This window comes from Linepithema humile, chromosome 8, assembly GCF_040581485.1.
Source record: "Linepithema humile isolate Giens D197 chromosome 8, Lhum_UNIL_v1.0, whole genome shotgun sequence".
In the NCBI taxonomy this organism is placed as follows: domain Eukaryota; kingdom Metazoa; phylum Arthropoda; class Insecta; order Hymenoptera; family Formicidae; genus Linepithema; species Linepithema humile.
This window is the reverse complement of record NC_090135.1, coordinates 8,661,087-8,684,259: the sequence shown is the minus strand read 5'-3', so window position 1 is coordinate 8,684,259 and position 23,173 is coordinate 8,661,087. Positions and strand designations below refer to the sequence as shown.

The 23,173-nt window shown below is 34.7% G+C and overlaps 1 protein-coding gene across 3 annotated transcripts in view; it reads left to right on the top strand.

Annotated features, from left to right (window-relative positions):
- Nucleotides 1-23,173, top strand: part of Rbp6 (RNA-binding protein 6) — a 581,361-nt gene that overhangs the window by 3,678 nt on the left and 554,510 nt on the right. The window contains exons 1-2 of one of the 3 annotated variants that reach the window (XM_067360264.1): nt 781-1,199; nt 1,612-1,776. The exons of the other annotated variants lie outside the window; for them this stretch is intronic. The gene's annotated coding sequence lies outside the window, so the exon portion shown is untranslated. Of the gene's footprint in view, nt 1-780; nt 1,200-1,611; nt 1,777-23,173 lie in introns of those variants that run through there. 3 annotated transcript variants of the gene reach the window in all.

Sequence of the window (23,173 nt, the reverse complement as noted above, 5' to 3'; positions counted from 1 at the left end):
GCATTATAAAAAAAACACTTATATGATAAAAACTTTATTTAATGAAATAGAAAAATTTTAAACATTAACAGAATCAAATATTTTTTGAATGAAATGGTATAGAAATAGAATAAGCCGACATATACCAACGCATTAATTTTTCTACTACATAAATAATATGTAGAATTCATACACCTTAAGTGTGTATATTTGATCTAATTACTATTAGTGGATTAAATAATAATTGACTATAATTTTACAATACTAGTATTATATTATTCGTTGAACCAATAACAGATTTCAAAAATATAACAACAAAAAGATATAACAAAAAAATAAATTTTAAATTTAGTTTTATGTGTAGTAAGTTATCTTCCATATTAGGTAAATAATAAGCGCATTAATCTCATCTATAAAATGTTAATGTACTGGCTGTCTATACTAATTGTCTCTATTGTCGCTAGGTTTAGATATATTTTAAACAACTTTAGAAGTGTTGATTGTTCCGGAACAGTCGCTGTGATTATGTCGTGTAAAAATGTTTTGCATAGATTGAGATTAATAGAAATTGGTTCGTTCAAGGATCATCAAGCTAGTAAATCTCTTTAGTTCAATCACATGTTTATGCTATTCACCAAATGGCAATCGTAGCGAATAGATAGATTCATTGCGCGCCGAGGTAAAATGTAGAGCAATTGTCGTGATTACCGCCGCAATTTTGTGTAGTTCAATTCTAATGATTCCGAATTATATTAAACATTTGTTATTATTACATCGAGAATATTTCAATAATAACAATAACTCAATAATAACAATCAATATTTTGATCCGTGGATCATTGTTCGCGAGGAATTTATTAAATTTCTTCGACAAATCGAAATCGCGTCGATTGATGAGTTAACCCTTAGTTAGAGTTCATATTTTGCGTCTTTTTCTATGCCAAATAAAGGTATTTCAGATGATAATATGAATACTTATATGCTGCAAAAATGTAAATACCTGGAATGTTTGCTTCTATTATGTGCTTAAAAAAATACGTCGCGTTCGCGAATATAAATAAATTTCAGGAGTGTTAATAAGTACAACAGTTAATAAGTATAACATATGTGCAACAAATTGCTGTATATATGTATATCATCGAGAAAAAAGAAATGGAAAGGAATCTAAGAAAAGAAATGGAAAGGATCAACCGATAGGAGGAAAGCAGCAAACGGCGATCGGTGAGTTTATGTAATCATTATTATTAATTGTATACATATAAAATTTAGTTCTTTTTTGTGATACAATTTTATACAAATTTAATAATATTATATAATTCTGTTTCCTTATAAGTGCTTTATCAAGAAATACTTATAATAATATAATTAAAAATTTATTTAAAAAATTCACAAACTTTTAAATATTACCAATCAATTATATTTTGCATCAAATTATATTAGAAATAATGAACGAAATAAGTCGACTTATGTCAAATCAAACACGTTAAATTTTTTATTGCTTTAATAATAGAATTTATTGCATTAATATAGAATTTATTTATGTGTGATCAATTTGATCAGATCAGTAGTAGCGAACTAAATATTAATTGATCACCAATATTTATTGTAGCTACTTTATACAATCTGTTTACAGATTTACTATTTCTCTGCACATTAATCAACGTAATCAAGGGATGGCGAATGCAACATATATTCAACAGATTGCTGCGTGTAAATATCATCAGGAGTGGAGATTTATAAGAAAAAGGAATGGAAAGGATGAGCCGATAAACAGGAGATAAGCAGCAAACATCGATCGGTGAGTCTATGTAATAATTATTATTAATTATAGCATATAAAATTGTCGATATTGAAATTTTAATAACAACAATGATAATACAATTTGCAATTTATTTCTATATGTAGAAAGTTATCTTCTTTATTAAGTGCATTAGTACTTATTAGGTATATTAGTAGGTGTATTAATGCACCTAATAAGGAAGATAACTTTCTACATATAGAAATAAGTTGAAATTATTTTTCGTCTATATCTTTTCAATGCCATATTTTTGAAGGTGTATAAGTACACCCAATAAGGAAGATAACTTTCTACATATAGAAATAAGTTCAAATTATTTTTCTTTTATATCTTTTCAATGCCATATTTTTAAAGGTGTATAAGTACACCTAATAAGGAAGATAACTTTCTACATATAGAAATAAGTTAAAATTATTTTTTTTCTGTATCTTTTCAATGCCATATTTTTAAAGGTGTATAAGTACACCTAATAAGGAAGATAACTTTCTACATATAGAAATAAGTTGAAATTATTTTTTTTCTGTATCTTTTCAATGCCATATTTTTAAAGGTGTATTAGTACACCTAATGCGGAAGATAACTTTCTACATGTAGAAATAAATTGCAAATTAATTTTTCTTCTATATCTTTTCAATGCCATATTTTTAAAATGTAGCATTGAAACCTGATAAGGAAAATAACTTTCTACATGTAGAAATAAATTGCAAATTAATTTTTCTTCTCTATCTTTTCAATGCTATATTTTTAGCATTTGATAAGATATTGAGTTTGTCTGTTAACAGTTAATTCTGTTCGTTTTTAACTAAATTATTTATTTAAAATTATTATAATTACGACACAATTATGAATATGGGCCGTTTTCTATAATTATGCGATATTTTGCCACATATATTAGGCAGTTTTATGGTTCGCTATGAAAAAAATGACTATGATTTTAAAGTGATAAAGTACATGTATAATAGAACTAAATTGCAAATTGTAAATTGGTAGTCTATTCCATACTTGTCACATTTATTATGTGAAATTGTTTCAAGAAATGACATTGTTGCATATTTTTTTTTATTAATCTTTTTATATTACAACTAGTCGTTTTCGACTAAGCAGCAATTTTCGTTTATTATACAGTTGCTGTCTAGATTGTATTTTTCTATTTCTTACCGTTCTTGCAGAGTTTTTGTGCATCTCAAGTAGCATTAATTTGCTTTTCTTTTTTGTTTTGACATTTATCAATTCAAAAGGTTTTGTTCTTTTAAGTCTTCCTTTCAGCCACCTGTTATTCAAGTGCCGCTGACTCTCAATTTTCAGGTGTTCATAGAGTCTAGCCTCATGTTTACGAGTAACTTTACTAATCTCATCCATTACGGTTAGGATTTTAAGATTTCTATATATATTTTTATTTCTGATATATCATGGGCCATCTTTCCATACTATACCATGGAAATTCTTTACTTTTTTTATTCCGAAAAAAAAAAACATTCTTTCTCTTGATGATTCGTTTTCTTACATATGCTGCATTGTTATTCTTTTTCTGACAATTCGCAGCGAAATGTCCTGTTTTACCACAGCTGAAACATTTTTTTATCCCTTGTATCTTTCTTCGACTTACAATCTTTGGCCAGATGACCGCTTCCATCGCATTTCCAGCATGATAGTGGCTTAGCCAGGATCCGCCAGTCAGTCGACGGATTAGGGTATCTCTCTCGACGGCCGCGCGTAATCTCTCCCCGCCACCGGACATTTTCGCCACCCAAATCGTTTATCGTCTCCACGCTCCCGTTACGCCGACCGTTTGAACGCACTATCGTATAGCCACGCGCACTCTCGTGTCGTCATATTTCTCCTTTATCCTGCGTATCCCCGCAAAACAGGCTCTTCCGTGCACGAAATTACTCATGCGCCGAACTGTAACAATTTTAATTTTTTTCGATTCATATCGAGGGATTTAATCTCTTTATATTGATTGCTTTTACTGTTGAAAAGATAAATATATGGATATCTTAAAATTTTGTTTTTTACATATTTTATATTTTATTAATTGAAAGTAACATTAGTTACAGAATGTAACTTTAATGTAGCATCTAAAGTACATGCGTACATTTTAAATTTAAGATTTGCAAAATTAAAATAGTGAGAAAGTGCACAAGCACTGTTTTAAAAATAACACATGTAAAGTTCTTCTTTTGTCTTACGAAATACTTGGATTTAATTAAAATACTTCCAAGATGCTTATTACGTACATTACGTTTTATACAGCTGTGTACACACTTTTTATATTACAACTGCAGTATTATTTTAGATAAAAAGATATTAGAATCGTCGTTTATTTATCTGCAATGAATTATCATTACAGATAGATTAAATAGATTCATAACAAAGTTTGACTGAAAGTTTAGCTCAATGTAAATTCTGCTTAAATCGCAGCATACAACACTACTTTCTGTCCTCTGTTGTCCTTATAATTGCGGCAACAGACAAAACGTGTCCGAAGAATTTCAACATACATTGAATCGATGGTAAGAGACGTCCGTTCGGCTGAATTTTCAATTCGTTGAGAATTGAGGTGTTTGTTCTGCGTGCAGTCCAGGGAAACCTCAGCATTTTTCTATAGCAGGTTATTTTGAATGCGTCTATTCTTCGACGACATGCAGCATTTATTGTCCGAGAATCTAATTCCTACATTGCAATGGGGAAGACAAGAGTTTGAATTAATCTTCTCTTTGTCTCTTCTCGGATGCTATGATCTTTCCATATTCATTAACTTTGCCACTGCATCTTTTGCCATTCTAATTTTTCACACAACTTTCTTTTCGGATCCTCCCTTGTTTGTTATCCAAGATATCAAAGTAAATGACATGATCCTTCTTTTTGATGTTACGAATCAGTTGAAGACGCTGCCGAAGCACCGCATCCACCGCTTTCTATTACGTTCTTAATTCATTAACTTCAATAACTCGAATATCTTTTGTGCGCTGCTAGCCAGTAGGGTTGTGTCATCGGCATAGCGTAGGTTCGAGATTTTTTTGCCTTCAATAGACACTTCACTACTCCATTCTTTTGTGGCCTTTCTAATAATCCACTCTCCATAGATATTAAAAAGGAGTGGCGAGAGAACACAGCCCTGTCTTACCCTTTTTCACGCTAAATGCTCTTGAGCGTTCGTTTTCTATTCGCACTCGTGCCGTATTGTTATTGTAAAGTGAGCTTATGAAATATATCAGATGCTCCCGGCACAGCCATTTCTCTCAATATACTCCAAAGTCGGTTTCAATGCTTTGCTGTGCTTAATTCTTTTAATATTTGTAAAAGTAAATTGATGAAAATTTGATGAAAAATGGGTTGAATATTATCTGATGATTTCAAATTCAATTTTAATTCAATTTATTCTCAAAATAAATTTACTCCATTTGCGCCAAATGCTTTCGTTCAACCTCTTCTCGGCGATAATGTCGAATTGGAACGATTATGTCGCAATGTAAACGGTAAAAAAGCAGTTCGAAAGAAAGTTTCCTCTGCAAACGTGGAGCGGAAACGAGCAACTGCCACTGTCGTTTGTTTAACTTTTGCGACGATTCCCGGCGTTTTTGCATCGGTTAAAAGGATTCCCTGCCTCCTCTCCTCCCTCTTTTACCCCACCTCTCGCTCTCCCACTGGCTTCGTAGCGATTCCTTGCTGTTCCTCTTTCTAACTTCGCTCTTTTCCCGACTGTCGCAAACAAACAAGCTGCAGGCCGAACTTCAGTCTCGAATGCGCTTGGCGAGACTTGACGGAACCTTCGACAACTTTCAAATGCAATTTTCGAATTCGTTTCACCACAGTTTTCGGGGTTCGCGACTTTTCGCGACAACCAGCTTCGCCGATCGGTCTCAATGTTTGACACATTTTAATTTAACACGCGCATTTTATAGAATATTCGCGTATACTTAACACTTAATAATTTCAGCAAATATTATTACGATAATTAAAGAGAAATTCAAGTTAATCTATGCACTTTAATTACTCTTCCAATGCCAATTTTATTCTACATACTATATTTTGATATTTTTGGATTCTCTTATCTTTCATCTGCAGGGATTATTGGATCTACGTTTATGATCTACTTGATCAAACTGTTCAATATCGATTTTATTTCCTATACACTTCTTATTCTCATTTCCGTGATTTGCATATCCCACATTTTCGATTCTAACTTCCATCATTTTTTCAATTTTCCGACAATATATATCGACAATCTTTTCAATTTCAATGTCGCTCTCGGAAAAAAAAGTTGCAGAACGGCGATAAAACAGTCACGAAAATTGCGTTATACATTTCTCTTGTAACGAAGAGAACGGGATTGCTTTTCTGAGAAGGATAACATAAAGGACGTGCATCCTTCGTCCATCGGGTGTGTCATTGAAGCAGAACGGAGAAAACTTACCTTTATGATGTAGACAGTGTAGACGGAAATCGTAAACTCGCGAAAGGATCGTGCGACAGTCCGGAACTCGTAGAAACGAATGCGGAAACGGGACGCGGGAGTAGTCGGGATATAGAAGAAGAAAAGAGAGTACTCGTTCTCTCGACGGTGAGTCAAGTGTAGTGGGGGCAGGGAAGAGAGGGATGTCGCGCGAGGATGGTTCGATGCGGCGCTTTGAAACTTTTCCACTTTAACAATTATGAGCCGGAATTGAATACAGCTTGGTCCGATTGTGAGTTCGCTCGATTTGCTGTCCTTATCGCTATCGGCCGCCTTCATAAATAACGCGTGCAACCTCTCGGAGTTTGGAATGATAGTGCTTTCTCAGTCGAGGCTCGGTCGCGGTTTCCTCTTTCTTACCCGGTGTTTTTTCCCCCCTCGACGCGCTGTACGTTTTGTTGCATTTATGAATTTAATACAAACTTTTTTTCCATTGTATTTTATATGACACTCTTATAATCAAAACATCTTAATAAAAAAAGTTGTTTTATTTTCTATAATGTGAAAATTTAGGTTTGATTCAAGTTTCGCTCAGTTTGTTGTCTGCATAAATAAGTTTTATATTGCATAACACATTGCCGATTTCCACTGCTCTCGTTAAACTACGATCGCTAAATATGAAACTATCGAAATTCCGAATCGATGTCGCTTTATCAAATTCCGTCAGTTCTAATAATATTCCTAGCAGGATTCACTATTGGGATTTCTGAAATAGCCCTTCTCGGTTTCAATTGCATTATTGAATCTATCGGAAGTTAGCCCGACAAATCGATAAAGTAATACTGATAAGACTTTATACTAACATCTCAATATTGAACGACAGATGTACTTCAATGTAGCAACTAAAGTACATGCTTACATTAAAGTACTACAATTTTTCCAGAGTTTTTAAAGAGTTGGAACTTTGAAAGTTACGAATATATCTGTTTACCTACACATCTGCTTTAAACAGATTACTAAAATTCTTATTCTTTTGTAAAAAAATTTATATAGCTACGATATTAAAGAAAACTGTGGAGGAAAATAAAATGCTTACTATCATGCTTACATCTTTTACACGTATGATAAAAAATAATATGTAGCGTACATTCTTCGATAAATTATAATACATATAGATTAGGTAAATAAACTGAAATAAATTTCAATCGGTCGATTATAACATCTTCCAGTATTTTCTGTTCCTGCTTAGAATATGAAATCATCTTACGATATTCTCCGGTACTTCCTGTTTGAAATGTAGAACCGTCGGTTTGACATTAATGCGGTAGGACCTTTACTTAAAGGGACCTCGCGGAATATCCCGTTGCCGCGACATTTCCGGCATGAGAGCGCAACTTTTCCCGACAGCGCGATTATGTATCGACGACGCCCGGCGTCGAGGTTGTTTTATGGCGCGTCTCTCGCGTTCTCGGTTTACCCATGAAGATGCTCCTCTCCTTCGTCTACGTCGGGAAAGACAGAAGGATGGAGAGGATGCGCAGGGAGAGGGATGTATCGGGAGGATCGCAGGGAGGAGTCCGGCTGTTTCTTGCCGAGTTGACGATAAACTTTCGTTCAAGTTAAATACGAGTGAGATGAAGATGCATTACCCAGACGCGTCCTTCGCTGGCGGTGGACGCCACTAAATTGAAGGGAGATTCGGTTCTGTCCGGAAAACTGAAAGGAAGCAAACGGGCGAAACGAGTTTCGCGATTTCTTTGTGCAGTCATGAGTCGGTAGGATTTCCTCCTGCTTCGTTGTCGTCACTCTTTCTCTATAGCAGATCGTGATGCTTTCGCCTGTATTCATTATAGCTGAATCATCAACCTTTTTTTCATCGATATTTTTTATAAACTAAAGCTATGTAAAGATACAAAATCTTATTTGAGAAGAAGCGATAAAATTTGTAAAATATATAACAAATATAAGCTTATTGTTACGAATAATATTGTTTATTGCAAAGTTTGATAAAAGTACATATTTTTTACATAAAAAGTTAAATTAATTTTATTCCATAATTGATATCAATCAATTATTTCCGTAATCGGCACTTATCAGAGATATATTATAACATCAATCTTTTTCTAACTAAAATAAAAACAATATTCTTTTTTTTCGATATTCTCAGGAAAGATACGTGATAGGCTTGCGAATTCTCATCGATGAGTTCGTGGATTCGTATTTTTATTTATGAGGATAGTTAGTTTATCAAATGGACTCGTTAAGCTAAACTCGTCTCATTGACACGATAGAGTAGAATCATTTCGGGTGGGACATGAAACATGCAGAAAATATGATCCATTCTTGTGATATATGTATATTGAAATGAATATATTTTTCAAATTGATAACACTTGATAAATAAAGTGTACTTGTAAAATGCCCTAAACTCTTCAGTTTTTGCGTTTAATCAATAAATAATCATATAATTTAATCTAATTGAGCTCTCATGATGAAAATGAATTATACGCTCATTTGTTAAGTAGCTTGTCGAATGTCAATTCCCGAAAAATTAAAAAAAAAAATTTATTTCGACATATAACGCAAAATTTCATTTTTATATTACTCTTGCTTTTGAAACTAAATAAAATAAATCGGATTATGAAACGTATAGTAAAATCTTGGTATAATACCCAACTAATTATGAGAATAGGAATAATAAGACATGACGTTTATCTTTTTCTGGAAACAATGGTAATCTCGTAGCTCGACCTAATTAAAATTCTGGTGTAGGTTACGTCAGCGTTTTCAAGAATTACATATGAAAATGAAACACGGCTTTTCGTTTAACTTGTTAAAAGCTATTGTTCTATTTTTATTATTTTAATAACAAATTTATATTTCTGATAGAAATGAAAGCTGTTGCTTAACATTTAAATCTTCTCTTCAGCTTTACAAAACAATAACTTGCATTTAAAATTTATATGATGAAAATAAGAAAAACTTTCATAGAATTTACTTGTATTGATAAAGAATTTGAGTGTGCGTCGGTAGATATTAGGCGGTAAGCGCTGGTGTTAGCTAATCTTCAATTCCTGGAGTATTGATGCATTAGTGTGGGCGGTCCAAGGCATTCTCATTATCCTGTGATAGCATACCATCTCGAATGCCTTGATCCTTCTTTGATATGCAGCTCTGAGCGTCCAAATCTCCGTTCCATATATGGCGGTTGGAAAGACCAGTACCTTTAGCAATCGGATCTTTGTATATTTGCATATGTTGTGGTTTTTCCAAATTCTTGAGAGGTGAGTTAGGGCGAATTTGGCCATGTCATTTCTTCTCTTTATTTCTGTTTCATGTTGACTCTGTTGTTTGTATCTTGGCTTCTAAGTAAATGACTTCCTCTTTTTTCCTTTTTAAAATTATTAATATTTAAAAAAAGTATTATTGCGTATATTGAGCTTTTTATTTTTTTTTTAAACAAATATCTAATAAACAAACAATCCAAAAAATGTAATTGTTTGCAATAATAATAAATAATCTAGGAATTATAAAAGTTAAATATCGTAAATATGTTATTAAATATTTTACCGAATGATTTTAATATTTTATGTGCAATATTTGCACGCAAAGAACAAGTAACAAATAAGTGATTAATTATCTAAACTTTGCTCCGCCGGCGCCCGATGTTTTTCCTAAGCCTCCTCTTCCTCTCAGTGGGCTTCAACGAATTCACTCGCGTCGCGACAAAAAATACAAAAATCGTGTGATATTTTCAACATTTCCAACGCGTATTTTTCACATTAGAACAAAACTTGAATATCGTTGCGTAAAATGTAACGCGTTCGAAACAAGTAGCAACGGAAAAAAGAAAGGAGTTGAAATATACGAAATATCGAAATATATAATATAAAAATCAGGATGCATTGGCGTTCGTGACGATGGCGTCTTTTTCGATTCGACTTTGCCCTCCTTTTTACGGACACGTCCTACGTGGTTGTTCGCTGCGGTTGCGACACAACATGTATTAGCTGGCGCGAGGGATGCAGGTCTGCAAGGCCTGAAGGGCCTGAGTTGGCAATAGTGAAGAGCGAGCAGCCACTCGTTGCGACACTCGTGAGCGGCCTCATTGTCTCTTGAGGGTCTCTTCCAGCTTCATCCTTTGCCTACACTCCTAGCCTCCTCCTAGTCCCTTCTCGTCCTCGCGGCTTGTTCTGCCTGCGTCGTATTCTGCGCCTTCTCTTCTCTCCCCCTACACTCGCTGTCCCCTTTTCTTTGACATCGTCCGCTCGATCCGATGAGCAACCCTCTCGGGACACGACGTCGGTATGGTAGGATCCGTTTTTGCGCCGCGTGAGCCTGAGGAGGGTTGAGGCCATGACACGAAGAGGCAAGCCTGTCCTGTCTTCGCTTGTCTTGTCTTTGCTTGTCTCGCCTTGTCTTGTCTTAACAAGCTTATGCAGCACTCTCCAACTGCATCGGCCGCCACCTTTAGTCAATATCTTCATCGCCGGCTCTGGAAAAGTACTGTAGGAATGGCAAAGCATTTACTAGATAGCCTAGGCTCATCTATCAAATCGGTTTTCGTAGAGAGGTATATCCCAATTTTTTAAAAATAAAATATGCCGTCGTTGAAGTTCTCGTCGTTGCAATATTTCATGATTAGCTTATAACTTGTTAATTGATATGGTTAATTAATATGCAAGAGATAGGAGGCAAAAGAGTAAAAAGGTTTAAACTTAGAAGAGAGCACTTGTATTAATAATGAGTAACATTTAAGGCCGTTGATGGTTTATTAGTATACATGTTATGATATCCCATAAAGAATAAGAAGATATCAATTAATTGTATATTCTCTTTGACATTTATAAACAACAATACTTGTAGGATACTAAAATTTTGTAAATTTTACTTGAAATATATGTTAAGTTCGCGATTTTGTATGATGGAAGAAAGTTTTAGGTCAATGGATTAGATCTGTCTGCATAGATGTTAGATTTACATAGATTTGCGATTTCTGTTTGGCGTTAGATTTTCTGCGTATACTTTATCGGTTTATTATACGCAAGATCGATGACATCTACGAGGCCGTAACATTTTTCGGATAAGACCGGTCTAACCCTCCGTCGCTTTCTTGGTCGTTGTCTGTACGTGCGTATGCGCGCCCCGCAGACCCGTCTTATCTTAGCGTTTCCGGTCCAGCGAGCCGGAAATGCGTAATAGAGGGAGTAGACGAGTAGATGCGAGGGACCAGCAGGGCGAAACGAGAGAAAGAACGCGAGCACGTGCGGAAAATGGAGAGGGAAAACGCGCGAATATCGCTTCTGGTATAACGAGGATCCTCTCTCTTTACACCCCTCTTCCATCCTTTCTTTTTTCTGGCTTCCGCGAATTAATTTCAACCAAAATCTTAAAGTCTTTTTCGGAAATTATAAACCAGACTAGCTTGTTTCAGCGACATTATTATGCCGCTTCTCGCAACTTTCATTATAACGTTCCGCTTTTAAGCGAGAACTAAAAATGTGTTTTAATTTGAGAAACAAAAATCTCTGTTATCTCTTATGTGCAGTTATTTCTTTATTTAGAATAAAATTCAATGCATAGAGCAATGCTGTTAGTATATAAAAGATTTCCGTGTGCTATATAAATTTATATATGTCTTAATTTAAAGATATATAAAATGAAATAGTTATTAATGACATTAATTTATTATTTATCACTTTATATATGTTTCAAAATTTTATTTAAATTTCTTGACGAATAAAATCGTATCGTTTATATTACAACGGCAATATAATAATGTCAACTAATGATTTTTTAGCTTTGCTGCTATTATATTTACGATTACGTTAAATTAAATTTAAGATCTTAATACTCTTGCTTGAAACATAAAAGTTATTTAACTATAACATTTTACTTTTCGTAAAAGAACTCTTACGATTAAGCAAGAATCAGAAAGTGAAGAAGACAGAATCAAATTTCGTGAAGATAATGATTTGACTGTCTCGTAGCGTTATTCCGAAAATTAAAGATGCAAGGAGACAGCATAGAATCTCCTTAAGCCTCTGCTTCTATAAATTAGTCCTAAAGCCTTCACACTCGTCGGATTATGGGGATTATCCGGATCATAGGGAATCCGCGGTCCAATTAATCTGAATAGGACTTTGAAATAAACTCATTGTCAGTATAGAGAAGTCATTGCGAGGGCTATTCAAACCGCGAATAAAATTGAAAATTTATTTGTCCGATCGTTTGTCACGTGCACATATTAAAATCAATTATTTGAATAAAAATAAGAGTGTCAGATTGCACTTTTCTAGTATTTCAAATTATCCAATGATTAAATAATTCGAACAGAAGAGTTTAAACGTGGAACACAAATTTACATTTAAATTATTTATAATGAACAGAAGAGAATATAACTTAGAATATACAGAAGAGTTAGCAGTTTAATATAATTATTCTAATACTTCATATAATTTGAATTATATGAAAGTATAGTAACACAATAGAAGGTTCCGGCGATTTCGGTAGAGAGGCGTCCGTCTGCTTCGCAGCAGAAGTGAATTTGAGCACCATCGAAGTCGACGAAACGCCTGACGTTGCAGTCGCTTCGCGAGTTCGCCGTAGCGTGAAGTACAGCAGGATACGCTTTCGCCTTTCGCTCCCGTTCCTTTAGCCCCCGCTTTTCGCCTCTCCCTTTTTACTCCGCTGCCGTTGACGACTCTGGAAAACGCCATCTCGCCCCGCGTCCACCGCTCCGCTGGCAACGGGTATGAATATCGTCAGCTCTTTTTCACCCTTGTCGAACATATTTCAACGACAGTAGGCGTCGAGAGAGAATCGACTGATGTCTCGGCACAATTCCGAATACGCCGCGGGGTGGTTCAATCGCTCGTTCACTTCGATTGGGATTCCACCACTTCCGGGAGAGAGCACGAAGCTGCCAAAGAGCAGAGACGGCGGGGAAAGGGTTAAGACGGTGGTGAAGTTTGTCATGAAGTTTGCAATATAAATTTAGCTACAGATCTAGATAGTGAGATTTAGGTTTCATTAATATCGACAAAGGAAAACAAGGGAAACTTTGTTATTATATATTTATAATTTATTTGCAATTAAATTTTTATCTACATATATTCGTATTACTTTCTTTCTCTCGTTTCTTTGTAATATCTACTTTAGATTAATTATAAATTCATCTATTTTAATTCAGAAGTCTTCTTTTTATTTTATAATGTGTATATATATTTTTATAACATGCAAACACTTTTATATATTTAGATGTACGTATATTTATAAAACATTATAAAGGATTAATATTTTAGAATTGATTTTCTATATTTGTGAGAAGTTCAGGAAAATATCTAAAGCAATACTCTTAAGTGTTATAATATGCAACATAGCGACAGAAAATTACATGCTTCATTTAAATAGTAACGCAAATTTATTAATAAATAAATAATATTTTATACATAGAAAAATAAATTTCAGAAATTAGAGATTTTTAAAAAATAGAGAACTAAAATTAAAAAAAAATTAGGAGTAAAAAATAAGAAAACAATTAGTTTCTTAATTAAAATTAAATTAAGAATTGTTTGCTTATCATTAATTATAAGTAACAAATGACGAGGACTCATAAATCTTAGAGCTCCATATGCGCACTTGAGCATAAGACAAATGTGAATTATGACAAATTATGTAAGTGACCGTCCGTTGTGATTACTATCTAACACGCATTGTGTCATCTTGCGAGGAGAGGAAATGTAAAGGATTAAAATAATCGCGAGCCTTGACTTTCAAGACAAGGCTCTGGATCTTGTTGCTCATCGTGTGCTATGCAGCAGAAAAACTGAGAAAGAGAAAAACCGACAAAGAAAGAGATTACGCGCGCGTGCGAAAGATAAGCCGATCGTGCGCGATAGCTGGCGTAACGCGTGTCGAAACGTACTTCATGCATATCTGATATCATAGCTATCGTCTATTAGCTAAGCTAAAGTTAAATTAAAGAATCTCAGAGAAAAATCAATAAAGTGAAGATACAAAAAATTCCAATTTACTATCCGCACTGTCTTTAATTAAAATTCTACATTTTTATCTCGAATAGAGATTACTATGCTATCATAATGAATAATTTTGATAGTTAAACGCTTTCGTATCACTGTTAAAAAAATGTCATTTTTAAATTACTTACCGCAACACTGCTCTGCCGTCGTCCGATGCTCCTCCTGGGCCTCTCGTCCTTCTCTCAGATCGTTTACACACTCAAGGCACTTATATACTGACTCACACGCGTTCACGGCGCACGTCTTGCTCGCGTACTCGAATCCGAAAATCGTGCGACACTTTAAACGATATTCCCGACACGCATTTTGTTATATGTGACGGAACGACCGTCGTAAAAGTCGTGCCAACTAACAATAGAGTCTCTGAGAGTTGTGACAGATAATTAACCTATATAGCTTCCATAACTGAAAATAAATGGTCGAATTAAATAAAGTAAACAAAAGAATAACTAAGACAAAGGACACACCATTTCAATGTTGTAAAATTTTTCTTACTGTAGGAAAGACACACAAAAGCAATTATTTCACTTTAATAATTCTTTTCTTTTGCATCGCATAATCCGTTAATTTCAGTTATTGTTGATCGGCTTGATTTTGCAATACGGATTGTGTTGACTAGCGTAGAAATATTAATTTCTTGTCAGCGACGAGGTTATTTTTTCAGACGTCTTTTACATATCTTTAAGACATGCGTGTTGTCTAGATGTAGCCGGATGTACACGCGATAAATGAACACCTCTTCTCTCCTTCTCTTTCCTAGCTAATTTTACCTTCTACTGGCTCTCGCGATCGTACGCGTCACAACATAATTCGTTGTTTATTTTATCTTAATTATCAACCTCGATCAGTTTATGAGAATAACTCGTGCTATCTATATGCATGTCATGCAGCTTACGTAAGTCTGCAACTCATTCAGAGCGGTGGTGTATCAAGGAACCGAATCCCCTGTAGTCGTTCTAAAGAGAAGTGGGTCGAAATTCGTTGAAGTACCAAAAAATATATCGTCTGGATGTTTCCGCGAAGATCGCGGAGAAGAGCTCCGAAACGTTCGTGGGATCGTCGTCGCCCCTCGAGAACGATTTATAAGCCAACCGTTCCGACGAGCTCGCTTCTCTCCTTTCGGAGCAACTCGGTTCCCTTTTTGCTGCTTTGAGGCTCCTGATTCTTTACGCCTTGCCTCATTTTAAGGATGAATTTGTGCGAAACTTCTTCCACGAGCTCTCCGCGTCTTGCCGCTTCTTCATCTTCCCGACGCCGAGAGAAATCGCGGCGGAAAGCGAAGAGAAGCGGCTTCGTCTTATCAAGATTGAATTTTATTCCTTCATGGTAGATTTTATTAATATAGAGGAGAAATTGTTTTATAAGGATTTTAACGTTACGTCTTGTTATCTCTTTTTCTGTATATGTGCACTGAAATATAATATAGGTTTTCGACCACTTTTTACTTTGATTATTTCGGTTGGTTATTTCCAATATTTGTTTTAATTAACAATGAACTAATAGAAATATTTTCGAGAGAAGCAATAGTCAAAACAAATAATTTTTATATTTTATTATTTAGATTACCTATATTTGTTTTGTGTTTTTACATTAATATTTGCGAAATTATTTTGTTTTGTAACGATCGAGATTATTTGGAAATTATATCGCATTGAAAGTTATTATATTATATAAACGGTTGAGCAGGGGAACGAATGAGGAACTCGTTAGCAGTGTTTTTTTTTGGATATATAATTTATTTTGATATTAATAGTCGTATTGTATCGAATCGATTCCCGAAATGGTTCTACTGTGCATTTCGTCTATCTATTTCGTCTATTCTCTCGAATCTCGGTGTTTTTCTCCGGATATTGACATGTTTGGCCTTGTGGCCCAATCAGCTGTTCGCACGCTTTCGAGCATTAACTTATACGCATATCGAAACTAAACAAGACAGCTCGAACCTCGCATATAGCGCGTGTAAGACGAAATTACAACAGATCGATGATTTCAGAAGGCAAAAGCCTGCATTTGAAAAACTTTTACGTATTCTTGTGAATAAGTTCACACCAGTAAATGAGTATTGTGTTATTTCTTATATTTTTCCCAGACTAAAAAATATTTCATTATTAAATTGCGTTTAAAAAATACTAGAAAAAAATGCAAAAATTAGAAAAATTAATACAACTTATTGAAGCTAATTGAGATCATTCACTGGGGATTATGTTATATTAACGTTGCTTATTAAGTTTATATAAAGATAATAACATACGAAAATGTTAATCTTGTACAATTCTTAGAAAACGAAATATTTTTTATCATCGAAAAGCAGTCTGATAATATTCCTTAACTGGACGTTCATTAATTGAATACTTTAATTAAAACTATTTTTTTTAAAGAAAGAAATTAATTTTTTTTTTTTCATTTTATACAAAGGACAAGAAATTAGAGACGTTTGCAATGTTTTATGAAAAGTTTTATATAACAAATATAGGAGCTGCATTTGCTATCATGTGCTACCATCTCTGAGCGTTAGGAAGAATCATACGTTGTATCTAACATTATATACTATTCTACTTCTTTCAACATTATTCTTTATTGTAAGACTCTACTTGTAAGATACTTGTAAGATATAGCATATTTTATAAAATAATTTTTTATTATAATCGATTTTAGAACGTCCTGCGATGTTGTTCGATGCTTAACTTTCATTGCTTTCGGTCTCTCCATGCATCTTCATTTATTTGTTTTTCGCTGGTTGATTTTTGAATACCTATCTTCTATTCATGATTTTCCTAGTCTTTCTCTTCTATTTTCGTAAAGTATCCATTGAAGAGCTTTCTTCGGTAGCCTTTCCTCAGACATTCGCAATACGTGTTCGAACCAAATCAGCTGTTTTTCGTCGATGCAGTCTTGTATTGATTTTTTTATTCCTATTTGGTCTTTTATTATCTTGTTAGGTATTCTTTCTAATCTGGAAATCGCTGTTCTTCTTATAACATCCATCTCGATTGTCTCCAATTTTTTTCTGACGCGTTCTTTGAGTCTGCACGTTTCCGATCCGTATATAAAGGTACTTTTCATGATACTGTCCTCAATTTGCGCGTTTTTCCAATGTAACAGTTCCACCATATTCCATTTAGGGCTCCAATAATTTGTTTGGTTCTTGAAATCCGGAATTTTATTTCTTCGTCATCTGACCCCGTTCTATTAAAGATTACTTCCAGATATTTGTATTTGTTACGTCGGAAAAAATTATTTCGACGCTTACAATTCCGACCGCCTATCAATATTTAAACAAGCCTTACGGATCTATATTCTTACACAAAATAATTTTTTAATCAAAATTACGGCTGTTGTTCGTCGAGTTTTATTGTTGAAAGATTTACTCCAACATTATTAGCAAAGTGTGTATCATCCTCTTGATTGTGGCGAAGGATGTTGGGGCGGATACAGAGCCTTAGAAATTTAAGTTTTGCAAGTTCCTTCGTAGTCTAAAGGTTACGAAGTGGCTGTGTTCCACGCGATAACCGTTTCTAATCTACTTTTCGCGCTTTCGTGGTGCTCGGAGACACCTCTTTGGGACGGTTAATGGAATTAAAGTTCAGTCTTGGAATGCGGTTTTCCACATAGACCTTGGTACACGATAAGACTAATTGATACGCTCTCGTGGAGAAAGCGTTGCTCGCAAAGTCGACTCGCTTAACCAGCGATCTTTTGAGTCTCTTGAAAGGGCGAAGGGAAAATCTTTCTCGAACAGTTTTCAAGAATTTCATGCGTCAACAGTATTCGTATATTTTCGGTGATCTAAGCTTTGTTAGTTGTGCTTTCCACAAGTTCTAGCTATGATATAAGCAGAGAAATAAATCTCACAGAGATAGAATGTTAAGCTTGCATCGAAGCTTTAACTCGATTTTATTAACCCGATTAATTCCACTTGGTTAATTGGTTAAAAATTCGAAAGACAAGTAGATGCTCGTGGTTTATCGCAATTTTGCTGTAAAGATATAAGCTTGATAAATTTAGTCGAAAATTATTATAAATTTTTCTTTTATCTTGTAATATTTATTCTGTGATTGATGAAGCAAGAAACTCGTAGTGACACAGAGGTTAAGCATTGTTAATCAATTATTACAAGCGACTTTATATCAGTCATTACTAGAAGTTGCAAAATGAGAGGAAACATTGTCTTCACCTGCGCTTCTATCATGAGAAGAAGTGCGCTCTTTGTATTCGGAACAACGTTCGATGTCACTCTCAGCTACCGCGTGAGAGTTCCGAAGTTTGCACGAAAGTTTCGCCGAAAGTCAGCAGGTCGAGTGACGCCCATAAGAAACTAATGTGTAGTTCGAAGGTGAATGGCATCAATTATTATATATAAACAACTAGCTACGGAAATTTTCCAGCTATAATGCCAAACTTGAATTGCAGTTGTAATTCGATTAAAGACGAACAGTTTTTTGTGGATTTATAGTAGAAAAAAATTTTATGTATATGTTTTCATTGATCACGAAACGAAATTTTTAATAAGTCATATACTTAATTAGATTTTGTGCAAGAAAATTATTATATTTTAAAGCTTTGATAAAATTATATACAGGTGAGAAAGGCGTAACTACTTTTTAAGGTTTCGATGTTGCTCTTGTACGGAAAAGAGTGAACGTATGTAAGCACGGAATGCGTTTACGCCCTGTCGATAAATTGTCGGGATTCCTGTTATTTCCCTTTCGTCGAGAAGTTTTCATTCGATGCGAGAAATGCAGAGAAAATATTTGTAAGCAAACTTTGCAGCATGACTCTTTTATCTTGGTGCTATATTTACATGAGTATATTTTTCGGTTTATAATGTTAAGAATTTTTGAAAAAATAAATTCTATAGTAACATCGAATTAATAAATGTACATATTAACATATTATTATATATTAGTTCAACACGCTAAATATAAATATAAAATATTATAAATATCAAATTTTCGTATTTTCAATGTTTATTAGCTACAATACCGTAATGTTTTTCAATTTTTTCAATAAAAAAGATAATATAGTCACGACAAAATTATTAAAAAATAAAGTTTATTCATATTTAATAGTTATAAAATTATTAAAATAATTTAAAAACATGTTTTATCATTAAAAATTTTATATTATGAAATAATATTATTTTATTTCACAATATAATACAAATTATACGTATAAATCGATATGATCGATAACGAACGAGATTTTATGATGTTATGCTGCAATTTGCTTATGCACTCTTACGATTATTCGCGAAATGAATTCTCCGCGTATTTTAACATGCAGCGTTCATCGACGTGACCCACGTCGGCCACGTCGTTTAAACACCTGCGGGTGTTTGCTCAGGACGAACGACGGCGCGAGTTCGCTAATTGACCGGTTTCGACTTATTAGAGTGTCTGCGGCGCATTTTAAAACTGGATTAACTGTGCTCTGCGTCTTTGGCCGCGTTGCTCGATATGGTCCTCGTTTGCGAACCATTCGTCAGGCAGTTCCTCCATAATAGAATCGGTAAATTTGCCTTCATTTGGATGATAATTATAGAAGAAACTGGACCTGGTTATAATTAAAAGACGGGTTAGGCAAATGCATCTAGCTTTTTCTTAATTAATCAGATATAAGAATCAGATATGAGAATCGATTGTTTGACTCTTCATAAAATTCTATTATATGTGTTTATTTGAGGATGTAGAAATTAGGCAGAATCTTGTTTGCTAATGCGGAAAGATTTCAAAGAGAGAGAGAGAGAGAGAATTATGCTTTTAAACCCAAGAGAAATTAACGTTAGAATTGTAGATCACAATTCATCATATTGTTTTAAAAATAGAAATCAGGCAATCATCGAAATATCGCGTACAAAGTGGTAAACATTGCACGACACCGTGTTGCAAGATTCCTCGCGCAAAGCATCTGACAAATGACATCAAGTCTCTTGTCTATAGGTGCATGGATTAATTACCCGCGAGAACCTTGTCTGCGTCGCGTCTCCTCGGCATTTCGAGTTCCGGAACACGCGTCGTTGCCGCGCGCGGTCCTTTGTCAATGTGCAAGCGCCTGGGGCCGGCCGAGCCGCATGTGTACACATGGCAGAGAGCGAGCGAGGGGGGACCCCTCAATCAGACGTCGAATCGGGGCGCGTGTCGCGCGAACGAAATCCATCGATCAACTCAATTAACTAATTGTCCCGCGGCTTCCCCGCGGCTTTACGTCCGCGTTACTTCTCTTTCCTCTTATTGCTCCTGTATTGTCGTCTCTCTTATTCGCAACGTCGGAGGAAGCCAGGCGAAATTCTGTCGGATTTCACTGCGCGCACTTCTAACACTCACGTTTTCCGCTCCGATCGCGCCTTGCTGAGCTCAAAAAAATGTCATGACTGCCGGTTGACAGTGGTGTTTATTGGTCAACAGCGATTCGCATCGACGGACTTTTCCCGTTGCGTTATTCCGAGGCGGATATGGAAAGCGATTGAAGCTCGTTTTGTCTACCTATACGTTCGTTACATGTTTCACTGTTCGTTCTTTTTTCATGTGTTACGGTGTTAACGTAAAATGCGCGTCGAATGTTTTGTTGCAGTGCAATTGTAAAGTGCTAGACGAGAAAAGCGGGTGAAAAATCTGAAGCTCGATTCAGATAATCCATAATCTCGCGATAGAAAATCCGCGGTAGAATATTATATTATTGAATATTATACAATATTATGTATATTTAGATATATCGTATAATATATAATTAATATATTCTAATATCATTTAGAGATTCACCGTTGCTATGCTAATTTCTTTAATTATAATTTTCAATGCGCAGATGTTAATAAAATAATTAGTTGCGAAGGCGCGTTTTCAAATTTGATTTTATAAATTTATTGACTAATATTTATTGAATAATGTTTCACGAAAAAATTATTTGTGTAGTGCGCGGGTTATGTGCAAAGCAAAGTATGACGAGAAAGTCGATAAAAATTTGATCGACATCCTTACGGTCTGCTTACACCACTATAATCTTCATGACATCCTTTATTTCGCACTCATGAGCACGTGAATATCCCAAAATCATCGCTTTTGGCCGTGTATGTCATAAAGCTTGTCAGCAGCGGGCTGACGAGAAATATGATTTTATCTCAAGTGGATGATGCATTTAAGACGATGATGACATTCTTGAAATTCAACTTTTTAAAACCATTCAATTTTCAGTATTGAACAGCTCCACAATTACGACTTACTTTATATTTTCATAAAAAATAAAGATTGTTTTTAAATTGAAAAAAATAAAACTTTAATCCTGAAATTTGACGTAAATTTTACGAACAGTTGGAAAGAAAAGTATTTGAATTCGCGCATTGCACATGATAATTTACGCAATATCAGTTTATTAAATTTACCGTTTTTTTTTTTTAAACTTCAATTTGCAAAAAGATTGCAGGGATTTGTAATCGTATTTCGTGCGTTGAATTTTGATCATGTTGAAGACATGTGCATGTCCTTCAAGTGCCACGTGAGGTGTATGCCACGGGATTGCAATTCTCTCTTTTTCTCTTCCACTCTCTCGTTCCATATTATGCAAATCCGTCGCGACGAGTGCGATCACGGATCTTTGACCGGAGGATGCACTACAGCGGGCGATGTCATGGCTTAGAACGATTTTGTATGAGCTACCGCGAGGTCACTTCGGGGACGTCGCAAATCCCCGAATAGTGATTGGCAAGTTTCCGACGTATCTCACGGGATATATCATCAGGAGCAGACGGTCACGACTGCGATAGCTTTAGACTGAGGTGTCCGTTGTGACTACCGGTATTCATTGTGAATACCGATTTCTTGCGAATCGTTCGCTCCGTTGTCTGCTAAAATTTGCGAAAATGATAAAGCTATTATTTAAACGTGTGGAATATCTAGAAGTCGCAAAGATTGTAGGAAATTATTAATCTGCACATTGATTTATAAATGTAATTTTGTTTATGTTAAATTATTTTAAATATTTTTTATTTTAAATTTAAGAAAATAAAGCCACTATTGTGTTGACCATTGTTGTATTGTAAATTCATAAATGAATATGCTAAAAGGAGCTTCTTACACATAATAGAATTTCACTTTCAATTAAGTTGATAATGTCAGAGCAATTTTATTCAAGTACATTCGTCAAAATATACTCTGCTTATTTTGATTCTTATTCTTGCTTAACATTTTGATAGACAGAAGTAATGAGAGAAAGAACGTTTTTTTATGCGTGCGAGAATCTCATGCTATCATCAGTTATTGTTCCGCGTGTGAGATTGTGGGAAGAAATATTGCGCTGAAATGGTGTAACACAACTGACAACCTGCTATCTTAAAAGAACACGTGTGCACGTATAGTCCATTTTCCACGGTAGATTACAATCGCAAAGAGTGCAATACAAGATTGCCAAATAAGATAATCGAATAAATTTGTTCTATGTTACATAATCAAATCAAATGTTAATGGCACAGAAAATGTTCATATTTTTTTTTATTAAATCTATTAGGTTATACAATTGTGACTGGACAGAGTTTATCTAACAATTTATCTCTAATGACTTGCTACGCTTTGTGATGGATGCACTCCCAGCGGAGTACTTCGGAATTTTAACTTAACACTTCGTTCTTGTGTTAGTTCCGCTTTGTCCTATTATTTCACACTAACTCGGACGGTTTCTGTTTAACCGCCGAATTTAATTTACTGTTGTCCAGAAGTTGTATCATCTCTATTTTGATGTTGGCGAAGCCTTTCTTCATGTTTCCTCGCGAATCGTCTAATTTCTTGAGCTATTTTGAGATCTTTGTGGATGTTCTCATTTCTAATATATGATGCATTAACGATATTTCGCAATATCTTGAAATCGCTGTATCATTAACATATTACTTTTCTTCGTACATTCCTGGCTGGATGCCATAAGTCCATACCATTTTAGCACTTGTAAATTAGGAGCTTGTTATGTATTGATAGTTC